Below are 19,850 nucleotides of genomic sequence, written 5' to 3'. Positions count from 1 at the left end.
ATGCAAAAATAAGAAAGGATGTGGGAAGTATACTCTCAAAATAAGCAAATTGCAGAATGGCCTGTAATATTAGTACAATGTACCCAAGAAAATTTTGGAAATATACATGCTACTTTATTATTTGGGCATATGAGTGTAATTGGAGACAGAACAGTTCAACCTTTTATATATTACATTTCTCCATTTAAAAAATCTTATTTTGAAAACAGTAAGCTTCAATAATTTTCATTATGAGAAGATAAGATAAAGCTTTAGAAATAAAGAATAATCTTGTAAAAGTAATTCATAAAAAGATGATGCAGAAAATATTTATTGATGTGGAAAGATGTTAAAATTTATCCTTGGTGGGGATAAAGGTCTGCTTTCAAAAAAAAATGCACATTTATAAATATGTATTAAGAAATCTGTAAATGTATAAAACAATCCATTACATTTTGACCATTATTCTGGGGATTTGCTTTCTTTCTTGAAATAATCAAAAAATGAAGAAAGATATACAGTATGCATGAGAGATATTATAAGAACAAACATTAAAATGGGGAAATATGATCCCATTTTTCTGCAACACACACACAACTCTTCAGTTGAAAATGAAAAAATGTACAAGCCTGAGAAGGCTACTGTCTGGAGGGCTGTAGTTCCCACCCTTTCTCACCAAGGACCTGGGTGTCTGCAGTTCTGGTTCTAGTCACAAGATGGCGCTTGCCAGGTAACCAAAATTTTCTTCCAGGCAACCATTTTTATGAAGTGGACAAAGCAATGAAATGTATTTTCTGTTAACAGATTATGAGACAATATGTAGAGTGTGATTGCAGTTCCGGTGAAATATTACACGTATATAAAAGAAAAAAAAACACAAGTACTGATGTGAGAATTCACAACAGAAAGCACTTAAAAAAATGTATCCACTCAGATTTGGCCTGTAGAGAGATACAAGGCAATTGTTACTTCCATTCTTTCTTGTTTCCAAATCATACTTTTTCATGAGAGGGATGATTTTAGCATGAACCAACTAGCATAACTATCACAGAGAGCATTTCAGATAATAAGGACAAGAAGGAAAATAAACATGGCATCTACATCACAGGGGAGATTTCTTCTCATTCCTGTGTGTCAGAATGACATGCCGGCTGAAGTTTTGGCAGCGAAGTTTCTTTATGCCTTTTCCATTTAATTGGTTTGATTCCCTGTCTCCTCTTGGACAGCTTAGGTCAATATCAGAGATACACACGACCTGGGGGATCTGCATGTGATGCCAGTCGAGCCCCAGAAAGGCAGCGTGACCACAAAAGTGCCGAGCAGGGAGAAGGCTCTGCTGGACAAGCAGTTGGAGTGAGAATAAAACCAACCACATCACAGGGCCAGACTCTCCACGATCCACGTGACACTGGGTAAGGCTCTTCCCATTTCATGAAATATTTCACATTAAACACACGTTGAAAACTTGGGGTATAATTTGTTTTGCTTCCTGCTCTGCAGCAATATAGCATGCTAAATTAAAAGCCACCTTTCATATCAAAGTCATGTTAGGTTCAGAATTTGAGATACAATTCATTTTGCTCCGTGTTCTGCAGGCGTAATGGTTTGTAATTAAAAGTCATAGCTTCTGGTTTTGAGGAAATAATATCTCATGTGTTAAAATCACTGTGAAGAAATAGTGTAAGAGACTATTCAGGTATTTACCAGAGGTTCCAGCCCATGGCCTGACTCTCCAATCCTTGACAACTATGCTAGGTTGTCATCACCACATACTAGATAGCATAGTTCTAAGGATTTCTTAAGACCTGCTTAAGGTCTCACAGCCTTCCTTAAATAGACATCTGTGTCCTCTCTTGAATGAGGTTGTTGATGCTGAACCTCGCTGTCTGCATCCATGATTTCTTTGGTTGCTTTGGAGAGACACTAACAGCACTAACAGCATAGGAAACACTAAAGCCAGCCTTCCGTCATGACAACCCAGTGAGATTTAAAAGGCCCAAATTATCCAGGAACACAAATAACGTCTCTGCCATTTTCAAAGGCCCTCCCACACACATTCCCTATTTATAGTACAAAATAGAAATAGTAAAGGTGGGATATTGGGTTTGTGTTGTCATAATTCTTCTCAGTTTTTGTTCCTTTCTCCCGAAAGATGTCCAGTTCTCTGACCTCCTCTGTCTGAAATGCACTACTTATTCTTCTGAATTTGTATCTTGTCTCCAGTTTCATTGTCCGTGTTGTTTCTGCTTAGCAGAGTAAACTTATCTGTTCCCTCTTCTTTTTTGCCGTGTTTTAATCTAATCCAGCTGTCACCTATTGAAAACACGTTATTCAAGCTACTTTGTATAGTCTCAGAAGGATAAGGAGAGGCTATAGCAGGTAAGAGCCATTTACTAGCCCTAACACAACAGAGTTAAGGGCCCTTCAAATACACTGCTTTTCTAGAAAACCAGGCAGCTAGAACCACACAGTGTCCCAGGGAGTTTTCCAGCACATTGCGTATCTGTTTATTGATTTCTTGTCTATATCCAGGTGCACTAACTGAACATGTGCAAATTCAGTTTCTCTGTGATTAAATTAGGACTTCTTTCCCCTCTTTTCCCATCCTTCTTGTCTCCTCTGTTTCTCACTACACACTTAGGCAGGTACCAAAATCTTTTTTTTAAATTATTGTACCTTCAAATATGGTTTAATATTTAATATTTAGACAACCTAGGTTAATATCAGAGGTGCATGTGAGTCATGTATGTTTCTTACCTGTGCTATCAAGTAGGGGACATTGACAAGTTAGCATAGTTGTCGGGGATTTGAAAATGTTCTCTCCACTGAGCTAATAAAGGTCTCAAACCCACAACTGTCTGCCTGCCTGCCTGTTTGAACACTTCAAAAAATGTAAGTCTATCATAATGCCTCTGTGGCACACTCCTGAAGGCTAGACATTGGATTCTGCCAACAGAAATCCATATTTCCTCACCAGAGAACCCTTGATATCCTTTACTCAGATTGGTTAGTGGAATAATTTTGATCCAGCTTGACCCTTCTTTCTTTAGAGCCCCTGATGCAGTTTTCTTTCCCTTTGTTTGTTAATCACAGGAAGAGCTGTGTCATACTGCAGCTCTGTTTCCCTAACCTGAATTAGTCAGAGGTGGCAGGAGACAGGAGTCGTGTTTACTTGTTCACTGTGATGATGGATGGAACTGTGAGGGCCTCACCAACTTTACCTGCATTTTGTGACGTTTTTCTTTTTAAAACATGTAACATTATCTTAAGAGAACTAACCCTTAAAGTGATCCATTAGCAGTATGTAGGTTTTACCCCTTCCTGGGAAACAATCCCCCTAGATTAAAGGCAATTTAAATCTAAATTTAAATCTTAATTTCTTGAATATTTTGTGAACAAAAAAAGCTCAATGAAAGAGGATATTGAATTTGAAGTTTCAAATAACAAAACACAAGAACAGGGAGCTGCCAACAGTAAATGAGGATAAAGTGGAATAGGCATTTCTCTGCGTAACAGGTGGTTTTCAGTCCCTGTCCAGGAATAACCATATCTGAAAGGAAAGTTACTACCAGGACCCTGCAACACAAAACAGACGTGTCTTAACTACTCAATGGCCAAGTGAAAGTATACGGTCAGTGCAAAAGCATAGTACAGAAACATATGTTTTAATTGGTGTAAGAATGTAGATTTATGTAAAAGATGGAGACATCATAGCTAAGTATGGTAATAATTGAAGGCTGTTGTAGTTCACCAGTGGGTCCACCAGCAGGGACGTAAGATTAAACAACACTCACTCGGAGGTTACATTCACTAATTCCCCCACAATAAGAAGGTGGATGACATCATCCTTGGTTATGCCCAAGAAACAGGATTCGAAGCCCAGAAGGCACTGAGTACTGGTGGAGAGAGAACACGTCTTTCTGTCTGGGAGTCAGAGAAGACTTTGGCTTTGATTTTGTTTTGCCCCCTTCCCAGCTTTATGACCTTGCACGTGAGCAAGAGTGCCCATTTCCTCACTCTCTTGCCAACTGTCTGTTGTATCATTTTTTTGGGGGGGGGGGCGCTTCATTACACATCAAATTAGGTAGAAAAGTGAAATTCATTGCTGTTCATATTTGCATCTCTTAATTAGGGAAGGTGAGTCTCTTTTGTGGATTGTTTAGTTTTAATTTTTATTTCTAATGTTTGGGTTTTGAGGAGCCCCCATGAATAGCACCTCTCTTTCCTCACTGAACAAATTGAACAAATTGATGTAAAATAAATGAAGTTGCAGATAGAAGCCTAAATGTCAGCTTTCGTACAAGGTGAAGGTAAGTTTCAGGGCACTGATTATTGTCAGAGTCAAGCTGGCTTTAAAACATCCAATTTAAACGATCTTACCAAACAGCCTGGAGGTTTGCAACTGTATAAGGACAGAGATACCTGTAGTTGCACTGCGTGAGCTTGGGAAGTAAATATTTGGAGTGGTTAACAATTACTCCCTCAGAACACTGTGAATTGTCTATGTCCCTTACTCTCTTTTTTTTTCACCTTCACTATTTTTTTCTTGTCAATTTGTAAGAGCTACTTTAGAGTAGAGATACTTTTTGAATTGAAAACAGTTTGTCAAGTTTATTCTTCTGTTTTCAGCTTTGCTTTATAGTGTTTTTACCAGGAATAGTTTTTTTTTTCAATTTTAATATATTCAGATATATATCTCTTATATCTCTCTTCATTAAGGATTTTGGCCGATGTTTTAGGTTTAAAAATGACTTTACTTGAAAAAAAGTGAAACTTTCTGAAGGATGAGGCAAACTGAGTAAAAGAGAAACCTATCATGTCCCATAGTGAGAGGAATTAAAACTGTAGAGATTTAATTCTCCACAAAATAATGCATTAATTTGCTGCAGTCACAAACAAAGACAAAGTGGGTCTTTTTAGTGGACCTTGATCTACCGGGTCTCAAAGTCTTTTGTAGAAGTGTTACCAGAGAAGGCAAGAAAAATCTGTAAGAGGTATTTTTAACTGAGCCTTTATTATATGATAAAGGAATATGCTATTTCTTTTCAGAATATCACCTACCCCTGTGTTTTGAGTGGAAATTAAAGAGACACATGTTGCCATTTCTCTTTCGAGTCCTTTTAAAAATGAACGTTTTTCCCCTTTAAGTGAATTTCAGTTAACTTGGCTATTCTCCTCCCTCTAATTGAGGGAAAGGCCCCCTGCTTTCCCCATCACAGGGAGGGGGCGGAGCATCCTCTGAGAAGCTTGGGAGTGAGCTGTGCCAGGCCAGTCTTGGGGGAGGAGCTGCATTTCACGAGGCTGCAGCTGACAAGAAGCTTCAAGGTAATGGCTGTCTTAAAGCTAGTTTTTTTCTGGGAATTTCTTCGGGCTTTGGTATAACGGTGAAAAAAAATTGATTGTTGCCTGGGAGAGGTGGGAATGAAATATAGTTTGGGGGAAATTGTTATTACTGTGACACAATCAATCCCCTGAAAATTTAGTTTCTCCCGATATTTTTTGAAGTCCACAGTGTGGGAATGGGTGATCAGATTACAGCATCTAAATTAAGACTTCAGTAAGGCATGCTGTTCGTGTTAATTTCTTACATGGCATCCCATATTTCTATCTTCATTACAGAATCTATTATCTTTTGATTTAAACATTTATTATTCTACAGAAAAAAAATAACTAGTAGAAAAATGTAACCATAAAAAGTGCTTGACACATACAAACACAAATATAAATGTACGATGAACATGGAAGGGATTCAGATATACTGTTGAATGATAACATTTGTAAAAAAAAAAATGTACATTTTCCTTCCAGAGGGAACTAGACTCCCATGTTAATAGTATCTCTGTAGTGTTCAGATTACTGAGGATTTCAAAGTATATTTTTAACCAGTTTCAGCATTTTTAGAATTGCTTTATTCCATGATCATTTTTTTAATTAGTAGAGCAAAATGAAGCTGAAACAAATTTGTACTCATTTGGTTTCAGATGCATAAGCATCCATAGACACACACGGACACGCAGACATACCCCTACTCCCAGTCTTTTGCCGATAGTGGAAATTTTCCTGGACCTGATCAACAGCGTAGCCTGGTTGCTGTACTGTGGCTACAGCCCTATGTTTGTCCTCCTTGTAACTCATTATGTCAGACCACAGGTACGGCTGTGGGCAGCAATAACCATTTTATTCTATCTTTTAAGTTCAAGAGTGAGACAGACAGAGGATCTGGTTTATTTCTATTAGCAGTTTCAGAAATATTGTGTGATGTGGTGCATCCTTACATTTACAATTGAATGTTATATAGCTGACAAATGGAAGTATGAGCATGTAGTGATTTGAAAAGATGTCTGAGAAGTAGTAGTAGGTGAAAAAGGCAAATTGCAGAATGACAAGTACCATGTTATGTCATTTAAAGATAAAGGACTGTGTTAATACGATATGTATAACAACATCAGAAAAAATACAAGGCTCCCTGGTATCATTTGTATAGTTTGAGAGACAAGATACTCTTTACTATCTCTATTTAAAAGTTATTCTTAATACATAGTTAATCATTTTTAACAATATCACAAATAAGTTTGAAGTAAAATGTAAATGAGGGGGGGAAATTACAGTTGAAGTGATTCAAACAAAAGCACGTTGAAAATACTGATAATGGAAAAAGTTTCAAACTGCTTGAGCACAGTAAAAAGCTGTTTTGAAATTATATGTATTCATGTATATATGTAAACAAAAAATATCGAAAGATATTCATGAAACAATAATACTGTTTTCCCAGAATTATACTTTCTTTTTAAGTCTTTCTTATCTATTCAATTCTCAGCAAGCATGCAATTTTTTTTATCAGACCCTTAGAAATAAAGACATTAGCATTCCATTTTTTGTGTGATGCATAACAAAACTTTAAATTTGAGTATGGTATATTCTAGAAGCCTGAGAAAACTGCTGGCTTGCCGGGATGTTAGTTCCCACCCTTCTCCCATAAAAAGGATCTGGTAGTAACAGGATGCAGCTCTGGTACCGGTCAGAAGATGGCGCTTGCCAGATTTTCCAGATTTTCTCCAGGCAACTATTTTTATGAAGTGAGCAAACAATGCCATGAACCGTAGTTTGTTTTAGCAGACTATGAGACAGCATGTAGAGTGTGATTGCAGTTCTGGTGAAAAAATTGTATGTGTCTAGAAGAAAAAGCCCCACACGAGGACTGATGTGAGAATTCACAACAGAAAGCACTTAAAAAATCTAGCCACTCAGATTTGGCCTGTAAAGAGACACAAGGCAATTGTTACTTCCATTCTTTCTTGTTTCCAAATCATACTTTTTCATGAGAGGGATGATTTTAGCATGAACCAACTAGCATAACTGTATCACAGAGAGCATTTCAGATAATAAGGACAAGAAGGAAAATAAACATGGCATCTACATCACAGGGGAGATTTCTTCTCATTCCTGTGTGTCAGAATGACATGCCGGCTGAAGTTTTGGCAGCGAAGTTTCTTTACGCCTTTTCCATTTAATTGGTTTGATTCCCTGTCTCCTCTTGGACAGCTTAGGTCAATATCAGAGATACACACGACCTGGGGGATCTGCATGTGATGCCAGTCGAGCCCCAGAAAGGCAGCGTGACCACAAAAGTGCCGAGCAGGGAGAAGGCTCTGCTGGACAAGCAGTTGGAGTGAGAATAAAACCAACCACATCACAGGGCCAGACTCCACAATCCACGTGACACTGGGTAAGGCTCTTTCCATTTCATGTTAAAATATGGTTAAGCTGAGAATATGGAGTGCCATTTACTTTGATTCTGGCTCAGTGACCATAACTTTTTAAATGAAAAACCTCAGATTCTAGTTAGGAAAGAATTAAATGTGTTAAACTCCTATGAAGAAATTATACAAATGAGTATGGTGATGTCTACTTATGGAAGACTTGCAGGTTCCAGCCAACTGCCTAACTCTCAATAAATACTTGAAAACTACCCTATTCAATAAGTCGCCATGACAGCCATTCAAGATACCTGACTCCTAAGCTCATCCTCTTAATGAGGTCATTGTGTTTTTGTCTAAGTCCAAGAGACACAAACCCCAGTATCTGTGTCTGGCTGCCTTGTGTAGATAAGGCAGCACTGGAAGCTTTAAAAAGTTAAAAGATTACCCTAGAGTAAACCTCAGAAGGCCCCAAAGTACCAAAATAGCCAGTAACAGAAATGATGTCCCTGATGCATTCCTCAGCACTCCCCTTCCCCAGTCTCCCACCGCACACACACTCATTCATTCCTTATGTTTCATAGCTATAATAAGGCCTACATACTGAAGCATTATAAAACTACTTCTCTTTTCTTGAATTTTTAAATATTTTCCCCAACCACAATATGTTTCTTTGGTGCCCAGTATTTATTTATCTTTTTGTCTGTCTTTTCCATTTTTATTGGCTACCTTCCTTCTCCTTTGACAGAAGAAGTCTCTTTGTTTATTCTCTCTTCTCTTTGCCTTTTCTTTAAGTGAGCATTGCCCATTCAAAATTATTTATTCAAGCTCCCTTGCAAGTTTTTAGGATGGTACATCTAAGAACAGAAGGAGGAAACTACTTAGTGGCCCTAAGGCAGTAGAGGCCTCTAAAATCACTGTTTTTGTGGTTAACCAGACAGTCCTACACAGATCGATGACCTAAGGATTTTTCTACATGATTCAGAGTTCACTGATTGATTTCTAGTCTATTTCAGATGTACCAATCAACCACATCACATTCAGATCTTCAGTGGTTCATTTGGACATCTTTTCTTCTTTTCTCCTGCATTGTTACGTTCATATCTGCTTGCTACACACTTAGATTGTTACTGAGCTTTTAAAAATTATTTTATCCTTGTAATACATTTTGATATCCAGTGGTAACAGTGGTCCCCTTTAGTGAGCTAGTAGAAGTTAGAACTCGGTCCCAAACCCATGTCTGAATATGTCTATTTGAGAACTTCTAACACATAACAACCTTGCCATAATGCTTGTCTGAGAAACTCTGAAGTTTAGACAGTATATTTTTAACATATCTCCTCACTAAAGAACTGGTAAGTACCTTTATTCAGAGTGATGAGAGGAATAATTTTGGTCCAGCTTGGATCTTTCTTTTCCTATGGGTGTCTAGAGGATGGCGGGGATGGAGATGGAGTCGGGGTGAGGAACACAATGAGAAGGAGATTCCTTTATCTTTAAATCCCCCAAGGCAGATCCAATGAAGGTCTTTCACTTTGCTTGTTAATCCTGTGATGAACACTACAGCTTAGTCTCTCTACTTCAACACTCAGAGCGTAATAAAGCTTTATTTGATATGTGCTGGGATGATGACATTGTGAGGTCCTCATCACTCTGTCTTTCACTTTCTTTTTTTTATATGTTTCCCATTGCATCATCCTGACTCTTGAATTCCCATGGGCTCTGTGTATGTTTTAGCATTACCTAGGAAATACAGAATCTCCAAACAGGACAGGTTCATCTTATGACTTCTAGGTCACTGGTTGGTATTTTTTTTTCCCCTACATTATGTGTGTTCATATACATTAGACCAGAGAGTATTGTGTCCCTTTGGCCCTGTCAGTGATTCACTATGTGGCTTGCCCTTTTCTTACCTGGAATGCTCATCCTTAGTAAGTTTTCTTCTGATATTCTTCCTCTTCAGGTGGGCTGACATTCTATCAATCAGTGAACATTAATAATAAGATTTTGACTTTATTTACAGTTTCAGCTGTTTGTGCCTGTGCCTTAGGAGTCATTGAAATTTTGAATATCCATTTAGAATCTAAGATTTCTTGTTTTACCTATGCTCATGGCTCCCTCGTGGTCTTTGGGAGTATTTTAAATGGATCATTTCTTTTATATGGACCTTATACACTAAAAATGTTGATATTTATTTATTCTATAACCACTCTGTCTCTCATATGTTAATTGGCTTCTACTTTCTCACTGGGATCGTATTCTTAACCAGAACTGTCTCCAGATTATAGGCCATTGGCTTCTGCTCCTTCCTTTCCTTCCCCTCATATGGCTGACTGGCACGTGAGAGCTTTGGTACAGTTAAAGGCTCTCCCAGTGAGGATGCATTTCACAAGCTAGGTGATGCTGATGTCCTCTGGATTCTTGACATTTGTCCTACATTAACTGACTTTTCAACAAAAGAGATATTTAGTGGAAATATGAATTTATACAAAGAGTTACATAACCACATCAAAAGTCAGGTTTTAGGTGCCCCCCTACATTTTTAAAGCAAATTCAGTAATAAAAGTTATTAAAAACTAGTTAGACTAAACAAATTGAATATCTAATATATTCATTCTACATTCCAGAGGATATTTTTACACATACCTTGTGGTACTCACAACCTCCTTTGGCAATCAGTGACCCAAGGGACAAACAGAATTCCTGTATGTAGCCCCATTACTCTCACTGTAAAATCTAAACTTCTTATATGTGTTGTATTCTGATTGGATTTTAAGATGCAGGTTTATTAAGGTATAATTTACATAGAGCTAAATTCACTCTTTTAGGTATATAGTTTGATGAGTTTTGACAAACATATACAGTCATGTAATAACCAATACAGTCAGGCTATAGAATATTTCCACAACTCCAAAATGTTCCTTTCTCCCTCACTGAAGTTAGCACTCTCTCTCTACACCAGTTCCTGGCATAGGAACATGCCTATTGTTTCTGTCCCTATAGTTTTTCATTTTCCAGAATATCATATAAATGGAATCATACAGTATGTGACCTTTTGCATCTGGCTTCTTTCACTTATCATAACATTTCTGATATTTACCCGTGTTGTTGCATGTATCAGTAGTTCATTCCTTGTTACAGCTTACAGGTATTCTATTATTCTACAATTTATGTCTCCTTTCACCAGTAGATTTGTCATATTTGCTGATTGTGATTAAAATTGTTATGAACAGTCCAGAACAGATCATTGTACATAAGTTTTATTTCTCTTGGGTAAATACCCAAAGAATGAGATTTCTGAATTTTTGATAAGTTTATGTCTAACTATATTAGGAACTGCCAAAGTGTTTTCTAAAGTAGCTGTGGAATTTATATTTCCACCAGCAACGTATAAGGTCCTGTAGCTGTGCATCATTGCCACTCGTTGATACTGTCGGCTTTTTTTTCTCTTTTTAATATTAGCTGTTCTTATAAAGGTATTAGTGGTAGTTTAACTCACATATCCTTAATTACTAATGATATGGATTAGCTTTTAATATGTTTGTTTGCCATTCATATATCTTTTTTGATGAGGATCTATTGAAATTGGTTGTCCATTTTCAAAATTGAGTTGTTAATCTTATTATTGAATTGTAGAGTTCTTTATATATTCTGGATACAAGTTGTTTGTTTGTTTTTATCAGATAAGTGTTTTCTAAATATATTCTCCCACTCTGGATTTCCACTTTGTTTTTTGAAGAGCAGAAGTTTTCAGGTCGATTTTATCAAATGTTTTATGGTCCATGCTTTTTGCATTCTAATAAATCTTTATCTAAATGAAGGTCTCAAAGATTTTCTACTTTGTTTTCTTCTACATGTTTTGTAATTTTTGCTTTTACACTTAGGTCAGTAATTCATTTTGAGTTAATTTTTATATATGATCTTATCTATGGGTTTAAGGTAAATATTTTGCATATGATGTCCAATTTTTCCAGCACTATTTGTTGAAGAGACCATCATTTCTCCATTTAATTACCATTGTCAGAAATCTATAGATCGTATATGCTGATTTGTTCATGTTTTATTTATCTATATGTCTCTATCCTATGTCAATAATACAGTGTTTTGATTACTGTAGTCTTGAAATGAGGTAGTGTGACTCTTCCAACTTTGTATTTCCTTCTGAAAATTGTTCTGGCTATTCTAGTTCCTTTGCTTTTCCATATACATTTTAGAAATACCTTCTCAATTTCTACAGAAATCCTACTGGAATTTTGATAGAAATTCCATCAAATCTATAGATATGTTTGGAGAGAAGTTACATCCTAAAACTAGTTCATCTTTCACTCAATGAACATAATATATTTCTCCATTTATTCAGGTCTTCTTTAATTTCTCTCATCAATGTGTTGAAGTTTTCAGCATACAAATCGTGCACATATTTGCTAGGTTTATTCTAATTTAGTATTTTCTGGGGGTTGATGATATTATAAATGGTGCTTTCTTAAACTTTAACTTCCAATTTTTATTGTATCAAAACAAATTATATTAACCTTACATCTGGTGATAATAATAAACGTACGTATTAGATCTAGTAGCTTTTTTTTTTTCTTTTGGTAAATTCAGTAGGATTTTCTGCATAGATCATCATGTTGCATGCAGTTAAACAGTTTTATTTCTTCCATTCCAATCTGTATCCCCTTTATTTTTCAGATATTATTTATTGGCTAGGGTCTCTAACATAATGTTGAACAGAAGTAGTGAAAGCAGACATCCTTGCCCTGTTCCTGATTTTAGAGGAAAAACATTCTGTGTTTCATCATTAATTATGATGTTTACACTAGGTTTTTTTTTGTAAATGCTCTTGATCAGTTTGAGGGAGATCCCTTTAATTGCTAGTTTGCTCAACATTTTTATCATGAATGTCTGTGGAATTAAGTCACATGCTTTTTTTGCATCAATTGAGATGATATTTTTCCTCTTTATTCAGTCTGTTGATATGGTGAATTATGTTGATTGATTTGCAAATGTATAACCATCCTTCTATTTCCAGGATAAACACCATTTGATCGTAATATATTATCCTTTTCTATACCATTAAAATTCTTCTGTATAATTTTCTATGTAATTCTATGTAATTTCTGTATCTATATCATTAGATCCATGTCTTTGTTTATGAGACACATTGATGTTTAGTTTATTTGTTCTGTTTCTTCCCAGTGTGAGGTTAATGCTGGTATCATCAAATAAGTTGGAGATTGTGTCATCCTTTTCTCTCTTCATTACCATCTGGCTTGTATAACATATGTATTTTGCTTAGAGTGCAGCCTGAGCACCAGAGGATTTTTCTCAATGATCTTTCTCCAGCCTAAATTTTCAGCAGTCCCTTCACACCTGTGCCACTGGTTGAAGGTCTCTTCACACTCTTGCCTGTTTTGCAGCAGTGGGCTCCTGTTATTATTAGGTGCTAGGCTTATGGTGAGGCAGGGAGTGTTTCCTGTTGTTCTGTACAGCCTCAGCCTTACAGAGGCCCTGTGTACCTAGGCCTTGAGGGCTGTGCTTTCTCAGCATCCTTTCCCCTCCAAATGGCAGCTAAACTCTGATTTGTATCTGGTGTTGCTCTTTCGTGGGAAATACATTCTTGCCCCTTGCTTAGGAGTAGCTCACTACTGCTTTTTATTCATGTAGGATCCTTGCCTTAAGGGTTTCGTGTCTTTGTCTCGGGGATGGAAGGGTTTCCTATCTCCCCTCCCCAGGAAGATAGCTATTGCTTCTGCCCCTCAACCAGAAGTAAGGGATTTTCACCTGGGTCCCGGAGGAGATGGTTTGTGCTTCTCCCCTAGTGGCTTAAGGCTTTTGCTTGCCATGATAGAAGGGTTTGGATAAGCGTGTGGGGCTACATGTCTGTCCGCCAGCAACAGCTGATTGCCTCCTGCATACCTGAACCACTGGCGTAGGCTCATTTTAGTTTTCTGCGTTGTCCCCAGTCATGTTTGTGTGCTTCTGGTAAAGGATTGTGAAAAATAATTTGGCAGTGAGTGTGTAAGTGTCTTGGGTGCCACATATTCCAAACTGCTGACACACTAGCCCATTAAGAGTGTAGGAATTTAAGAATTCATTACAAGTTCAGCTGATTTCTCTTTACCTGCCTGCATGACAGCAGACTTCTGTCTCCATGCTTTGCCAGAGGGGCTCGTTGCCCTTCGGAATTCAGTTTACCTCAGTTCTGTGATGAGCTCAAGGAATGTTATGGTTTTGTTGATTAGCTAGATTTTTATCACTGTTAAGTTATGGGTGACATTCTCCTATGGCTTTTTATATCCTAAGTCAAAACGAAACTGATGCTTTCTAATAATATATGTATGAGTGTTATTTTTGTTTTCTTTGTTATTAAGTCTGCTTTAAGAAGAAGCAGGTTTCTAAAGCATATTATAAGTGTTGATTTTTATATAATGGCTATTAAGTTTTTCCATTTAAATTTTATTTTTTAATTATTATACAGTCAGATCATACTTTAAAGTTTCATATGTAATACATGACTTTTTGGTATACACATCTTTGGATTTTACACATGGATAGATTCATATAATATATATATAATATTCTATTATATATATAATATGTATTATGTACAATCACTACTAAAGTCAGAATCCAGCAGAGTTCCATCACCCCCTCAACTTCCTGTGCTACCCCTGTATGGTCACACACCCCCATCTGGAACCCCTGGCAGCTGCTGATCATTCAGTATACTTTTCTCTTTTTGAAAATGTCATATAAATGGAAGTGTGCTGTATTGTGGTGGACACACCCTAGGTGATCCACCCACTTGTGTAATTCCCTCCCCTGAAGTGTGGACAGAACCTGTGACTTGCTTCCAGTCAATAGAATTTGGCAAAAGTGATGGGATGTCACTCACTGCCATAACTACATTACGCTGTATAAGACTAATTTATGTTAAGTTAGATGCAGAACCAGATAAAGAATTCTCCTTTAAGTTCCAGTGGCTCCCAGGACATAACTATTTCAGAGTCATTAATTATTTCATCCATTCATCCAGCCCACATTTGTAGAGCATTTTTGATTTGCGATGAGGTAGGTTCAGTGTATCTTATTGCTTAGAAGCACGGACTCTGGAGTCAGAGTACCTGGACTCAAATCCCATATGGCCAGTATTCTCTAGGTATCTTTGTAAAAGTTAATTAACCTCTCTAATACCTCATCTACAAAACGAGAATACACAGAATACCCACCTAACAGGATTTTGTGAGAATCAAGGGAAATGGTGCATACAGAGCACTTGGCAGACTGCCTGTCACGTGGTAAGGAAACATTTTTGGTTTCTATCATCTTTGTCATTGTTATTAATAATATTACTCTTGTTATGCAAAATGAGTTGGTTATGGGACTGTCCTACACTAAATAGCCATCTGATTATTAAATGAGATAATATGTCAAGTGCTGGGAACAGTGCCTGGCATATAGAAGACTTTTATAGGTATTAGATATTATTATATCTATAATTATTATCTATCTTCATTATGATGATAGTAGTAGTAGCATTAATTATTATAGGTTATCATTCTTGTCCCTCTCCTTCTACAAAACAATGAAATATAAAATATTGTCCAAGGAATTTATCTTTTCCTTTGCATTTTGTTTAGAAAATGATGAGGTGGTGTAGCACCTCCTGAGTAATGTGCGATGTAGAAAATTGACAACCTTGGAACTAACAGAGCATTGTAAATCAAGTATACTTCAATTTAAAAAAAAGAAAATAGACAAAATAAACACAGGAAAGCATAGTTTTAATATAATGACTATGCTTTATGTGCATTTGTTTTTTCCAAACGTGAAATGAGAAGACAGAATGAGAAATATTATATTATAAAATATATAATTGAATCTATCTCTTCATTTTAATAAAGCCATTTTTACACTGGCTTGATAATCTTCTTTAAATTATATAGTAATACTTTGAAAGCTTTGACAAGATTAATTGTGTAATAAGAATGATATTATTTTTGTTGGTGATTTTAAGATCACCTGTTTTTTTCTACTGCTAGAAAAAGTGGGAAACACAGTGACTTAGGTAAGCTAGAAGTTTGTTATTCCACTAAGTTGAAGTAATTGGAATGAGGTTTTCCCTTATTCAGGGATTCAGGATCTTTTATCCCTAGTGAGTTGCATCCTTTTTCTAAGTCACTTCTTGGTCCAGAATGGCTGTACGAATTCTGTCATGGTCACATTCTTGGGGGTTGGATTAGGGAGAGCAAGAGGGAAAATGAGGAAAAAAAGCCCAAGACGGCTGCTTATCCGCTCTGGAGGTACCTTTTCTGGAATCTTCACAACTATTTCTGATTGCATTCTTTGGCAAAACCTCCGTCACATGGCCATGGCTCATAGCCGGGGAGTCTGGGGAATGAAATATTTTAAGAGTTTACACTGCCACCCTGAATACAACTAGGGTGAGCAAATAGAAATTTCTGCCCCAGTCATTATAAATATGATACATGGCTGTAAAAAAAAAAAAGCATTAGATAAATAACAGATGTCTATAAAAGATCAAAAGGGAAAACTTCTGTGGCAGAAAGAATGCTGTGTTCCCCAGATTCTGTTTCATTTTCCTCCTGGGTCATGGGAAGACTACCTTCCCCAGCTCCCCAGCCTCAGTTTAGTGAGTTAACTGTGACCAGCAGTGAAGCTTGCCAGACCTGGCTCCTAAAACTTTCCACAGGATTCTCCAGTGACCTTTTTCATTAGATTGCTAGTCAGTTGCAAAGACTTTGGAGGACTTTCAGGCCAAAGAAGATGGTAGAGCTGTAGGGTGGAAGACGTTTGAGTCTCTTAATGACTGCTTAGAATCCTCTCTCTTTCTGGCCACTTGATGACCTCCATTGAATTTTGACATCAGCATTATAAACACTTTTGGGGCTGAACCCCTGAGATTTAGGGGTTGTTTTTAGCAGAAAACATTACATACTCTAATTGTTAGAGCCCTCAATAATATACTAGCTTAGAGATTGTATTCATAAATTTAGTGGTATGTATTCTTCCAATATTAGTGCTTACATAAAGGTGGAGTTTAAAATGTGTATATATGGTTTATTTTATATATAAATAAATTTATGTACAAATTAAAATATTTAAAAATAAAATATATATAAATCTATATATTTTATGTATTGCCAATTATATAATACAAAGGCCAAATAAAACACTTCAGTTCCAAATATCTTCATTCCCAAAATTATCACAATGAGATATCACCTCACACCTGTCAGAATGGCTATCATCAAAAAGAGCACAAATAACAAATGTTGGTGAAGATGTGGAGAAAAGGGAACCCTTGTACACTGTTGGTGGGAATGTAAATTGGTGCAACCACTATGGGGGACAGTATGGAGGTTCCTTAAAAAACTAAAACTGGACTTAGCATATGATCAAGCAATCCCACTCCTGGGCATATATCCAGAGGGAATTTTAATTCAAAAAGATATATGCACCCCAGTGTTCATAGCTGCACTATTTATAGTCACTAAGACATGGAAACAACCTAAGTGTCCATCAACAGATGACTGGATAAAGAAATTGTGGTATATTTTTACAATGGAATACTACGCAGCCACAAAAAAGAATGAAATAATGCCATTTGCAGCAACATGGATGGACCTGGAGATTGTCATTCTAAGTAAAGTAACCCAGAAAGAGAAAGAAAAATACCATATGATACCACTTACATGTGGAATCTAAAAAAAGACAAATGAACTTATTTACAAAACAGAAGGAGACTCACAGATACAAAAAACAAACTACAGTTACCAGGGGGCAGGGGGAAAGGGGTGGGGAAGGACAAATTGGGAGTTTAAGATTTGCAGATACTAAGTATATAAAATAGATAAACAGTAAGTTTATACTGTATAGCACAGGAAACTATATTCAATATCTTGTAGTAACATAATGAAAAAATATGAAAACAAATATATGTATGTATATGTATGACTGAACTATTATCCTATACATCAGAAATTGACACAAAATTGTAAACTGACTATTTTTCACTTAAAAAAGTGTGTGTGTGTGTGTGTGTGTGTATGCAATGGAATAGTAGTCAGTTATAAAAAAGAATGAAATTAATGAAATGTTGCCATTTGCAGCAACATGGGTGAACTTGGAGGGCATTATGCCTAGTGAAAAAAGTCAGAGAAAGACAAATACTGTATAATATCAGTTATGTGTGGAATCTAAAAAATACAACAAACTAGTGAATGTAACAAAAAGGAGACACTTGGATATAGAGAACAAATTGGTGGTTACCAGTGGGGAGAAGGAAGGGGGAGGAGCAAAAAGGGATAGGGGATTAAGAGGTACAAACTACAAGTCACAAAATAAGCTACTAGGATATACTGTAGAACACGGGAAATAGAGCCAATATTTTATAATAACTATAAATGGAGTATAACCTTTAAAAGTTGTGAATCATATTGTACACCTGTAACAAAAAAAAGAATAATTACGTATTTTGAGTGCTAATATAAAATTGTTTCCATAGTACCTAATCAAGAATAATAAAGGTGTTTTCTAACCTCCCCCCCCCCAAGAAAGAATAAAGTAAAAGTTACTGGAGATACTCACCAGCCACTGAAAACTAAGGCTTTGACTGCTTTGGTGGAGGGATGCCCAACACCATCCTAGGTTTGCGAGGACCCTAGCACTGAGGTCTTCACAACCCATAGTATCTTCATGTGTCTTTACATCTCACGTTTTGGATTTCAAACTGAATTACACATTGGATGCTGTGAGTTCAACGAACATTTGTTAAGTATGTGTATTTCTAGATGTTGAATCAGGTTCTGAATTAATCAGGAGCAGATAGTCATTCTCTTTGGCCAATGTATCAGTTTCCTTTTTCTGCTATAATAAAAAATAACATTTTTTATTTTATAAATAAATTTATATATAAAATAGAATTTATGTTTAAATATTTATATATAAATATACTTTATATATATTACATATTATATAATATAGGGGCCAAATAAAACATTTCATTCCCAAATATCTTCATTCCCAAAACTATCACTAGTGATGTTTAAAATTGGCTTTCTAAGTTAAATCAGAAATCTAAACTTTAATTTAATACAAAAGAATTTTAATGAAAAAAATGGGCAAAATATATTTCAGACATACAAATAAACACATGAATTTTTTAATTGATTTTCCCCACATTGAATTGTGTGAGTGAAAAATACCAATAAAATATAAGAAGGAATTGCCAGTTATTGATGAGGGTGTATGAAATGGGTACTTCCTGCTGAACCACTTATTTTCAGCCTCTGGTCAGAAATATCCATGTTGATAAAGAAGTCTCTGGAACATTCTGAAGCATTTAACACAGGAACTGAATAAAAGGCAAGACATACCAGAGACATACCGTGTCCTGGAAACAGGAAAAAAATTATAGAGAAGTCATTCTCCCTAAAATAATGTACAGTTGTAGTGCAGTCCCAATCAAGATCCTTAGTGAACTATTTTCATGAAGCATGACCAGCTGGGTTTTAAATTTACCTGCCGAGTTAAGGTGCAAAGAAGGCAAGGAAAAAATATAAAATAGTTTAGATTTTTAAAAAATAAAGTGATTTGCTACCTCTTTTCAATAATGCGTCACCCTAAGGGAAACTAAACAGACACTTGTTGCCAGTTCACTTTAAAGTTCTTTTAAAAGGAACATTTTTACCCTTTAACACTTCAGCAGCTAAACTTAGCAGTTCTTCCTCCTCTAATTCAAGGAAGGGCCGTTTGTCTTCTCCATCACAGGGCGGGGGCGGAGCATCCTCTGAGAAGCTTGGGAGTGAGCTGTGCCAGGCCAGTCTTGGGGGAGGAGCTGCATTTCACCAGGCTGCAGCTGACAAGAAGCTTCAAGGTAATGGCTGTCTTAAATCTAGTTATTTTATAGGGATTCCTCAGGACCCTAGAGTAAAGATGTGAAAAGTAGGGACAGTGGTCTTAGAGGGCTGCGAAGAGTGTGTAGTTTTGAGAGAATTGCTGGCATTTTGAAAGAATTAATCCTTTGGAATTTTTGTAACTCCCAATGCTTTAAAAGTCCACAGTGGGAGAAGGGGTGATCAGATTACAGCCTCTATATTAAGACTTCAGTGAAGCATGGCTGTTCATACTAATTTATTGACTTGGCAT

General features: G+C 36.4%; 1 protein-coding gene and 1 long non-coding RNA gene across 23 annotated transcripts in view; one reads left to right on the top strand and one right to left on the bottom strand.

The window, feature by feature from the left end:
• Nucleotides 1–19,464, bottom strand: part of LOC141576452 (uncharacterized) — a 43,829-nt gene extending 24,365 nt beyond the window's left edge. The window contains exon 1 of the long non-coding RNA XR_012504876.1: nt 18,291–19,464. This is a non-coding gene — a long non-coding RNA (uncharacterized LOC141576452). The remainder of the gene's footprint in view (nt 1–18,290) is intronic.
• The window catches only part of PWWP3B (PWWP domain containing 3B), a 97,633-nt gene that overhangs the window by 1,503 nt on the left and 76,280 nt on the right, over nt 1–19,850 (top strand). For 12 of the 22 annotated variants that reach the window (XR_006727976.2, XR_006727978.2, XR_006727980.2 and 9 more), the window contains exons 2-4: nt 1,206–5,304; nt 7,522–7,705; nt 19,473–19,578. The gene's annotated coding sequence lies outside the window, so the exon portion shown is untranslated. The remainder of the gene's footprint in view (nt 1–1,205; nt 5,305–7,521; nt 7,706–19,472; nt 19,579–19,850) is intronic. The other 10 variants (XM_045523237.2, XM_074359952.1, XM_074359953.1 and 7 more) reach the window with 9 other exon arrangements.

Source organism: Camelus bactrianus, chromosome X (assembly GCF_048773025.1).
Source record: "Camelus bactrianus isolate YW-2024 breed Bactrian camel chromosome X, ASM4877302v1, whole genome shotgun sequence".
Lineage (NCBI taxonomy): Eukaryota > Metazoa > Chordata > Mammalia > Artiodactyla > Camelidae > Camelus > Camelus bactrianus.
The sequence above is the reverse complement of the archived record's forward strand: the minus strand, read 5'-3'. Positions and strand labels throughout refer to the sequence as shown.